An 11,309-nucleotide genomic window follows, 5' to 3' on the forward strand; every position below is an offset into this window, starting at 1 on the left:
AACTTGCCCCCCTTCTAACAGCCGTGTACCGCAAGTCTCTAGAGGAACGGAGGGTTCCAAATGATTTGAAAAGAGCACAGGGAGTCCCAGTCTTCAAGAAGGGTCGTCGAGCAGATGCGCAAAACTATAGACCTATATCTCTGACGTCGATCTGTTGTAGAATTTTAGAACATGTTTTTTGCTCGAGTATCATGTCGTTTTTGGAAACCCAGAATCTACTATGTAGGAATCAACATGGATTCCGGAAACAGCGATCGTGTGAGACTCAACTCGCTTTATTTGTTCATGAGACCCAGAAAATATTAGATACAGGCTCCCAGGTAGATGCTATTTTTCTTGACTTCCGGAAGGCGTTCGATACAGTTCCGCACTATCGCCTGATAAACAAAGTAAGAGCCTACGGAATATCAGACCAGCTGTGTGGCTGGATTGAAGAGTTTTTAGCAAACAGAACACAGCGTGTTGTTATCAATGGAGAGACGTCTACAGACGTTAAAGTAACCTCTGGCGTGCCACAGTGGAGTGTTATGGGACCATTGCTTTTCACAATATATATAAATAATGACCTAGTAGGTAGTGTCGGAAGTTCCATGCGGCTTTTCGCGGATGATGCTGTAGTATACAGAGAAGTTGCAGCATTAGCAAATTGTAGCGAAATGCAGGAAGATCTGCAGCGGATAGGCACTTGGTGCAGGGAGTGGCAACTGTCCCTTAACATAGACAAATGTAATGTATTGCGAATACATAGAAAGAAGGATCCTTTATTGTATGATTATATGATAGCGGAAAAAACACTGGTAGCAGTTACTTCTGTAAAATATCTGGGAGTATGCATGCGGAACGATGTGAAGTGGAATGATCATATAAAATTAATTGTTGGTAAGGCGGGTACCAGGTTGAGATTCATTGGGAGAGTGCTTAGAAAATGTAGTCCATCAACAAAGGAGGTGGCTTACAAAACACTCGTTCGACCTATACATGAGCATTGCTCATCAGTGTGGGATCCGTACCAGATCGGGTTGACGGAGGAGATAGAGAAGATCCAAAGAAGAGCGGCGCGTTTCGTCACAGGGTTATTTGGTAACCGTGATAGCGTTACGGAGATGTTTATTAAACTCAAGTGGCAGACTCTGCAAGAGAGGCGCTCTGCATCGCGGTGTAGCTTGCTCGCCAGGTTTCGAGAGGGTGCGTTTCTGGATGAGGTATCGAATATATTGCTTCCCCCTACTTATACCTCCCGAGGAGATCACGAATGTAAAATTAGAGAGATTGGAGCGCGCACGGAGGCTTTCAGACAGTCGTTCTTCCCGCGAACCATACGCGACTGGAACAGGAAAGGGAGGTAATGACAGTGGCACGTAAAGTGCCCTCCGCCACACACCGTTGGGTGGCTTGCAGAGTATAAATGTAGATGTAGATGTAGATGGAAACTAAGGTCAATATGTTTCCCTTCACTTTCTGGCTGACCACAAAATTAATTGCTAGGCGTGAATAAGAAGGCGAACAAACAAATGATTAACTTTTACCCGCCGCCCCGCAGTGGGAGTCTGGCTCGAAGTCGACGTGGAACACATCTCAAAAGTATTCCATTGGGTTAATGTTGGGACTCTGTGAAGCCAGTCCATTTCAGGAATGTATTGTCCACAGACCATTGTCTCACAGATACTGCTTTGTAACAGGGTGATTTTTAATGTTGATACAAACAATCATCGTCTCCGAACTGTTTCTGTACTCTACGCAGTACACAACGCTGTAAAATCCTTGTACATTAAGCACAATAAGGGAAACACACTATAACCGCGAACCTCCCCTCCCCCCCCCCCCCCCCTCACCTCACGATAACACCACCTTCTCCGTTCTTTACCATTGGCACTACACCTGATGGCAAGTAAAGTCTACCAGGCATTCTCCAAATCCAGACCCTAACATTGGGTTGCTGTGATTAGTCCAAATCTGTCGTTTCCAGTCATCCCCTGTCCAGTAGTGTTGTTCATTACACAACCTCATGCGTCGCTTAACATTAACTACAGAAACGAGTAGATTATCAGGGGCTAGTAGCCCATAGTACCCCATTATTTTTAACTTCCTACCCACATCACTGTGCTGGCCGGACTGCTGGTAGCACTTTGGAACTTAAGAGTGATTGCTTTCGCCGATTTCAAGCGCCTTTTTGCAACCACACTCCTAAATGCTCAACGATCCACGTCTGTCAGTAGATGAGGTCTGCCTGGTCTCGATTTAGCTGTGGTTGCTCTTTCGCATTTCTATTTAACAATCACACCACGAAAAGTTGACCTGGGCAGTTATAGAAGAGGTGTAGTATCCTTGATGGATTTGTTACTCAGGTGACATCCAATGACTAATCTGCTTTCTAAGTCACTGAGCTCTCCTGGCCGAGCCACTCTGCTGTCACCGCTTCTCTACTGATAACACAATACCTTCTGCCTACTTTTATACTGGCAGGTCCGCTTCTCGTGGCATCTGGTCGTCAGTTCCGCATTACATAGCCTGTCCGGATATTTTTGATCACATAGCGTAAACAAGACTCATGTTGTCTTCACAGAGTACTTGTACGCCCAGAAATGAAGAGAGGAAATATAATCGAGCAACTAATGCGCCCGAGACAATTCTTTCACTGCCCTGCGAGTGAATCAAGTTACAACCGGTTTTCCGTTGCGTAAAGAAATTTCGGCTGCCTCTACGGGTATGTCAAAAAAGCGACAGTGGTTGTTGAACTTTCGTTAAATGAACGTGTTAGGACAACCGTTAACCAACAGTTTATTTTCTCTCTTTCCAGTTGCGAATTAGTAAGACATTTCTTGCTTACTAAGTGGCGTGTTCGCATTGTCACATTATGCTACTGTTCACATGGTTCTACACTCAGCTTTTGCCGTATTTGTTTACTAAGAGAATTTGTGTAATGGTTAGTACATTACACTAGAATTGGAGGAACTGGGATCCTATTAATTCCGGGCGTATTTAAATCAGTTAGAGCAAATTCTCGGATGGTTCCTTTAAAATGTCCCGGCTAATATCGGATTCCATAATTGTCCAGTCCGAGATATTGGTGCGTATCGAATGAACTTGTCGTCGACGGGATGTTAAGTGGTCATCCTAATTCTTTTCACAAGAACTATCCCGGAATATTTGCCTAAAGCTCTTTAAGAAAAGCCCAGTAAACCTAAATCTAATTAGCGGGACAGGGATATGAATCCTCGTTCTCCCAAGTAAACATCAAGTGTCTTACTCAGTGCGCCACATGGTGCAAGGGCAGCATTATGCTCGAACCTCGATTTCCTTGGCATATTAACGGGCTCATTTTCCGTTGGGATTGGTACAGTATACTGAAGGACGTCAAGGTAAGCTGATCTACTTGTACGGAATAGGAAAATGAAAAATCTCATCATACGATCGCCAACGGTGCAGTACAGATATTTATGACAAATTTAGCTTAAGAAATACAATTAAAATAGAATGATGAATTTCATTATACTAAATTTGGCAAAGCTAGTTGAAGATGTGAAAATCTCACGTGAAGTATGCCCCATGCAGCTATAATTCGTTGCAGGAACCGATGGAGAAAGCTGAACTTGGGATAAGATATTATTCACCTCGAGTCCCGGCACTTTAGAACGTAGTAAGAGAATAGATATAACCACTAAATCCCCAGTTCTTTAAAGAATCGAATGCCCATATATAAAACAGCTTCAAACGTCTGATTACTTTACAAATGAGTTAGTGAGTTAAATATTTGACGCTAAGCATAACCGAGAAAAAGTTTTAAAAAGGTTTGAAACTGTGCTTAAAATTTGTTGGAAGGCGGTTAAGTGCTCTCATTATGATACACTGGATGAATATAGTCTCGGTAATTTTCATTCCATTTTAAGCAAAAACGCATCTCGATATCTAAAACGTCACATATCCTGAACTACGTTCGGTGCAATGATATAATTATGCAGCTACATTCAGTGGTCTATGTGGGTACTGGCTGTAACTGATTGTGAATAAAGTCGGGAGTAAAGCAGTAATTAATTGAAATGTCATGCGCTATGCTGAAGTTTTACTACATGAATAACGAGTACGTAGTAAGCGATAATTTTTTATCTCATCTTTTTGCGGGGAGAGAGGGTGACCGGGAGGGGGGGGGGGCTAGAGAGCGGGGGGGGGGGGGGACGAGAAAAACATTCGTGCAGGTTTGAAACTATGTGTAGCGTTAGCTGGAAGTCGCGAAGTGCTCTCATTTTCAAATACTGGGTCAATAAAGTCCGGGTATTTGCTCGCCGTCAGTTAACACTGTCTCAATACCAGGGGTATCCAACCCGTAGCCTAGTCCGTATGCGATCCAAAGCAAGTTTCAGTGGGGCACGCGATCGGAAAAAAATCCGTTAAAAGTGTGTTTATGTAAAGTTATGATAAAGTGAATACTTCAGATTTGAAACTCCGGCCACACGATGCTCTCTCCCTTTCTGTTCAGCGGTTATTGATAGTGTTTAGTCATGTTTTGTGCGACTCAAAAATACTCGTCTTCTTCCAAAGTGACTCAGGTAAGCTAAGATGTGGGACACACCTCCTCAAGGGCAACACACGGCTTCTAACCGTAATCCTAGTATTACTGTGTTAAACTTTTAACAGAAGATTATACCTTTAAATGAGTAGATTATGACAGCATTTTAAATTTTTAAATTCGGTCAATAATTACGCGAAGTATTGAAAATCAGATTTTTCTTATCCCTTGGGGACGTGGGATAGTCGCTTAGTACGAGTAACGTACCTGTAAATTCTTGCTACGTTCGAGGCACTGATCATTTGTGCCCATCGAATCGGAAGCTTCATATTTTCTGGTTTAAAGTCTATTGACTGATACCACACACCCTATATTTCATTCATGATGCCGCAGCTCTTTAAAAAAAGTACTTACATTGCTGCTTCCTTCCATAAATCGTACTAACGAAAATATCTGGCCTACTATTACAATGCACTATTATTATCTTAGCAAGCGGGGGCGATGAAGTGGTATGGCTCCGATTTCCAATTCGGGAGAAGCTATTTGAGCTGCACGCTGTAGACCACTATAATGGGAATGCTTGCGTGACGATGCGAGCTTTTTCACTCAGTTCTATAATTATCTGTTTCGCTGGCAGACAACGTCTGTGGTACAAGTTTGGCGGCTCTATTAGAATACTGCTTGTCGCGCTTCTAGCTGCTTCTTGCATACATTTTGAAGTCCGTTCACTTGCAGGAAACACGCAAGGCAAGTGTTGTGCCAAGGCTATTTTCTGGTTGTTACGAAATGTCGCCCACAGACCGCATGTTGTGTGCTCTACAAGTAATGTTCAGCAGCTTCTGATGCCTTTTCTTCCACAAAGTATACACTCTTGTGTTTTCTCACAGTTTGCTTCCTGATAATTACTCTCATGACTGCTAACGATTTCGAAATCTGATGTCATCTTCCTTCCACAGCTGAGCTTCAAATGAAAAACAGAACTGTTTCGTAACTGTTTTCACATTTTCTTGCTGCAACATATTTTATTTCTTACAGACGCGATTCAGCCTTACTTAAAGTAAAAGGCGAAACGTTTTTGGAAGAAATGAAATACGTTGCAGCAAGGAAAGGCGGTTTTTATTTACAAAGCGAATAGTTCTGTGCTTGCTTCGAATAATGGCCACACAAACAAACTTGTTAAAAAAAATAGCAAGAAGAAGAAAAAGAAGAAGAAGAAGAAGAAGAAGAAGAAAAGGAGGAGGAAGAAGAAGGAAAGTGGTAAGACTGACTCGCTAGTCCTTATGCATGGGGGAATTCTGAAAACTTCCTGGCCTGTGCAGAAATAGGACAGTTTTGCATCACACGTTTTCAACATATCTCCCCACCCTCCTCGTCTTGCCTCTCACCACCCCCAAACTGACACAACTCTTATTTCGTTTTTGCAGATTATTATCTAATCAATTTAAAAAGAAATCGTGTGGTAGGCGACCAACCTAGCTTTCAATAGCATGTTTGCCGTTTTCATTGTCGTCAAAATGACGGTGGTTCAGGTGTTTCTTGAAGTCAGGAAACAGATGGTAGTCCGGAGCGACCAGGTCAGGTAAACAGAGGAATAATAGACCAATTGGAAACGTTGGCCTTCAGTTTGGTGGCCATAATGTGGGACGTGTAAGAAGTTGTTGCACTGTGCTGCAACAAAAGGATCCCTTTGGTTAATTATCCAAGGCACTTTGTTTTAAATTCCTCGTTCAGCTGCTCGAGGAAGTTAGTGTAATAGTCTCACATTATACTAAAGCACTGACGTAGGTAGTGTGCCATCACAATACCTGCTGTATCCCAGAAAACGGGTGTCATGTCTTTTTCTGGATGCGAGACTTAATGTTCATGAGGATCCTCTGTGGTATCTTTTCTTTGACCGTTCGTCGGTGTGCAGAACATAAACTTTGACCCTTGTTTCATTCGCAACCAATAACCTAGACAAAAAGTCCTTAATAGCATCGAAATGTGTCAAAACAGCTCTAAATTGTTCAGGACATGCCTTCTCATCTACGCAGTGTTCAACCATTTCGGCACCCATTTCGTTGAAATCTTCCTCCAGTGTAGGATATTGTTAATAATTGAGGCTACGAGGACCTGCGCAGTACCTCTGATATCTTTTCGTCGAATATTCGCCGATCATTCAGAATCAATTGATGGACAGGATCACCCGTCGTCGGATCTCTTGGTGTTTTGGGCTGTCCACTGTGGGGTTTATGGTCAACGGAGGGCTCTATAGTTTTGAAACGAGGCTAGTAGGTTTTGAATGTGTCCTAGGAAGGACACTGCTCCCATAGTGGTTTAAACATCTCATTCTGGATGTCCTTTACAGACTTTCCCCGGACAGGGAAATGCTTCATGACACCGCTGAAACTTATTTGAGCCTTGCTCATTTCACCTTCTACCCGATTAAAAATTGTTATAAGAATAAGAAACACCAGATTTTTGCAAACTTACATAACCGTATAGCAAGTTTCATTGGATGCCAAATGCATTTCTCCGTTTCAGTAGGAAGGGGTCAAAGCCAGAAACTTTTCAGCACTACCTCGCCGATGGCTTACTGTTAATTGTGTGCAGTACTTTGTATCGGATGAATACGTATTTCGATATCTTGCAAATACTGTATTGAGTGTTGTAGGTGAAAAGGAATCCCCTCTGATGAAACGATCAGATCGTACTGTGACAGATTTAATTGCTTATAATCTGACAGTCGTACCTAGATATTAGTAAGGAGGTAATTGCTTACAAGAGGCGTGAATAACCCGGATAAAAGAAGACATGGGAAAAACATAAAACCGCTGATGCTTTTGTACGTATTTTCACAAAATATAATTTGTTTTCAGCAGTCGCTTTATCGGTCTTAAAACACACCGATCAGTCTCCAAGCATTCCTACGTCACATTGTGTGACATAATGGTAACCGACCACTTTTCTAGCTGAAAACATATGACGCTAAATGACCTGTAGACACAGTTTAACAATTATGGATGCATACATTAGCAGTAATGAAACACCAATAGTTTCTCTATAAGCATTTATAGACAGTCAGCTTCAATAAAATTCGTCTTAAAAGGTGATGTACTTAAAAATTTGAGCCTTTGTTAGATGTTCGCATATGTTGGTCTGAGGGTAGCAACTTTGACTAGTAGTCTAAACCAGTCACTGCTTCTACTTTGCACGTGTGCGCCAACTTTATAAGGCCTTTGTGCGATCCCGGCTTGAATAGAGATGTGAGATTTATGGGCCAGCAAGGCTTTCGTACCTTAAACTGCTGGATGCAGTTCACCACAAGGGTATTAGGCTGTCAACAGGGGCCTATCGCACGAGCCCCGTTGTTAGTTTGTCTGCTGAGGCTGGTGAGCCTCCGCTGTGTATTCTATGTCTTCTTTTCGAGGTACGCCAAGCATATAGGGGATTGTCCATTCCTGCATCGCCAGCATCCAGCTACATTGTCCAGAAGCCACTGGAACGACTGTTCGTTCATCGGCCACAAACAACACGGCCATTTGGGATCCGTGCAAGGGAGAGCCTTGAGTTATTACAGATGAGGGGCATTCAAGTCCAAAGCCAGGGGTGGAGGAGGGCATCCCCCTGGCTACTACCAAGGTCCACTTAGCTTTTAGAACTGACTGCTTACAAGAAGCGTTGTTCCCCAGACTATGTTTTCAAAGTTAAATTTAATTAGATTTTACATAGCCACACAGACTTTATTACTGTCTACGCGGATGGTTCTAAGCAGGAAGATTTTTTTTTAGGTTCTTCTGCTGTGTTCCCCGACATTGTCTTCAGGATAGGGCTCCCAGAGCAGTTTTCAGATTATTTTGAGAAACTGTTTGCTGTCCTGAGGACAATGGAGCAAATAAACTGGGTCGTGATTAAAAAATGTGTCATCTGCTTCGATTCTCAAAATGCCCTTCTCGCTATTGGACAGATGTACGCAGCATATCGACTGGTGCAACAGGTGCAGGACGCTCTACCTCTCTTGCAAAGGCAAAGCAAGGAAATCATTTTTGCTGGTTTCCAGGGCACATAGGGATTCAGGGAAACCAACTCGCTGATGCGGCTGCCAAGGAGGCTTGCTCCCTTCCTCCTCGTGCTCACTGTTCAGTCTCTGCGGGCTTTCTCTTCATTTGTAACCAGGAAGGCCACATGTTTGTGGGAGTATCAGTGGCTGGAAGCGAGGAAGAATAAACTACGTTCCATACAGACTTCAGTGCGAACCTGGATTACCTCCTTCCGCTCGCGACGAGCTGAAAAAGTAGCCCTTACACGACTTAGAGTGGGACATTGCCTATTGACACATGGCTTCCTCTTACGTCGGGAGGAGCCCCCACTATGTCATAGACGCGGGACAGAGCTGTCGGTACAACATATTTTAACTGAGTGGGTTTTATATGACGACTTGGGTTTCCCACAGGACCATTCCTCCATTTTAACTGATAACGAGGTGCGTGTTGTTCTTGTCTTAAGATTTTTTGTGGTATCCGGAATTCTTCCCAACATACTGGGTGTGAGATCTTAACGTATCACAGAGTGGCTGGGTCACGTATTATTTCTAAGTCGCCATCCAGCCAAGGTTATGTATCCATTTTAACAGCATCTTTACAGGTATTTTATCCATGATTTTATTTAGTTATTCCACTATGTCTCGCCGGCCGGGGCGGCCGAGCGGTTCTAGGCGCTACAGTCTGGAACCGCGCGACCACTACGGCCGCAGGTTCGAATCCTGCCTCGGGCATGGATGTGTGTGATGTCCTTAGGTTAGTTAGGTTTAAGTTGTTCTAAGTTCTAGGGGACTGATGACCTTAGAAGTTAAGTCCCACAGTGCTCAGAGCCATTTGAACCACTATGTCTCACTGGGTTTTTATTACGGACTTTTCTGAAGTTCACATGCTTGGGGACGCTTTACGATTCCTGTAGTGGGATGAAACGTAGTTTCCCAGTCTATTGTTCTTTTTCCATAGATTTTCACAATCTTCGTCGGTATATCATTAATGCAAAGGCGCTGATGACCTTGCTGTTTAGCGCCCTCTGCCATAAATCGTCATTATCATCAATACCAGCAGTGGTGGCCGAAGACTTCCTGCATACGACATCACACTCGTTCTGCCAACAGCCTTGTCAAAGCAGGAGGGGGAGGCGGGGGGTGAGGATCTGACAGAGATCAGGCGATGTTCCATTTGTTGATGATTAATTTTTAGGACTTTTCTCTTCTAGATATTGCACTATCGGTTAATGTCTTTCGAATGAATGTGAAGGGTTTCTTCAAAGACACTGAACATGTATTCTTCAAAAACATTACGTTTAACCAATCTTAATAAAATTTTCTTCATGCAGGAACATCACAATTCTGTTTTCTACAGGTCTGGCAAGAGAGTGTGCAAGGTGTTCATCCGTCCGGCACTTCTGAATCGCCATGTTTATGGAGTGCGATGCCGCGCTCGGCCGACGTAGTCTCTCTCTCCGTCTCGTGGTGTGAAAGGGTGTGAAGCTTCTGCAGAACAGCCACAGTCTGGTGGTAGAGAATGCCAGAGGCGGCTTCGTTGGACCAGTAAGCATTTCCAGTTCGGATGTTTCATAGGCTGTAGTATTCCTGCGTTTAGGGAACACGACAAGAGTCGATGCTTTGGTTGCAGGGTTTATACTGGCTCAGGTTCATGCAGCATTATCTTTTCTCCTAAATTTGTATTGAGGAGGTTTCTACATTGGGCAGTTCCTTTGGGCATCTGCTTATTTGCTGTTTGCTTTGTGTGGCTGTATCCTCCTGCTACAAAGTGGTATGGTCTTGTTGTGAACCATGGGGTTGCTAATGACGTTACAACTATGAGAATTGATGATGTACATAAATCTTTGCCCTACTCAGACAACGGCATAGCTACAGACTAAAATGGCTGTGGTTAAAGGTGTGATTCTCATCGAGCACAGGCGTCACAGATAACGTTATGTATTACTTAGGTTATGTATTACTTACTATCACACGACATCGTTGCCTGAGCATCCCCGTGCTCTGGAATTGTTTCGCTAACCTTGCTACGAAACAGTCGATTCCATGTTGCTCCTGTGCTAGCGGCCTTGGTTCAATTCGCCCAAGTGGGCTACCGATGCGACTTGCCGGCGCTATTCCATTTGGTGAACGATGAGTGATTTAACCTATTTTGTTCATGTCTGAACATTGAACTCAGCTTTGCTTGTATGTGGCTGAAATTTGTCAAGACATATGTAAGCATATCATTGTGCTGGCTTTTATTGTGAAGGGGCTACCCTATGGGTGTACCAAAAGTTAAAGTCCTCAGTGATGGCTAGTGCGAATAGCAGTTGCAGCAGTTCTTACGGTTGTTGATTTGGTTACCCGTATTAAAGAACCAGCTTTCTGGGTCCTTGCGAACGGCCTTGTCGCAGTGGTAACACCGGTTCCCGTCAGATCACCGACGTTAAGCGCTGTTGGGCTGGGCTAGCACTTGGATGGGTGACCATACGGTCTGCCGAGCGCTGTTGGCAAGCGGGGTGCACTCAGCCCTAGTGATGCAAACTGAGGAGCTATTTGATTGAGAAGTAGAGGTTCCGGTCTCGTAAACTGACATACGGCCGGGAGAGCGGTGTGCTGACCACATGCCCCTCCATACCCGCATCCAGTGACGCCTGTGGGCTGAGGATGACTAGGCGGCCGGTCGGTAACCTTTGGGCCTTCATGACCTGTTCGGGAGGAGTTTCTGGTTCCTTAAGGAAGCTACAAGTAGCGTGGCCACACGCAAATACGTTGCGTGGGTTCTGTAATTCTAGGCTATTAGTA

The 11,309-nt window shown here is 43.9% G+C and overlaps 1 pseudogene; it reads left to right on the forward strand.

The window, feature by feature from the left end:
• Positions 1 to 10,899: 10,899 nt before the first annotated feature.
• On the forward strand, positions 10,900 to 11,017 carry LOC126237784 (5S ribosomal RNA; annotated as a pseudogene).
• Positions 11,018 to 11,309: the final 292 nt, after the last annotated feature.

Source organism: Schistocerca nitens, chromosome 2 (genome assembly GCF_023898315.1).
Source record: "Schistocerca nitens isolate TAMUIC-IGC-003100 chromosome 2, iqSchNite1.1, whole genome shotgun sequence".
Lineage (NCBI taxonomy): Eukaryota > Metazoa > Arthropoda > Insecta > Orthoptera > Acrididae > Schistocerca > Schistocerca nitens.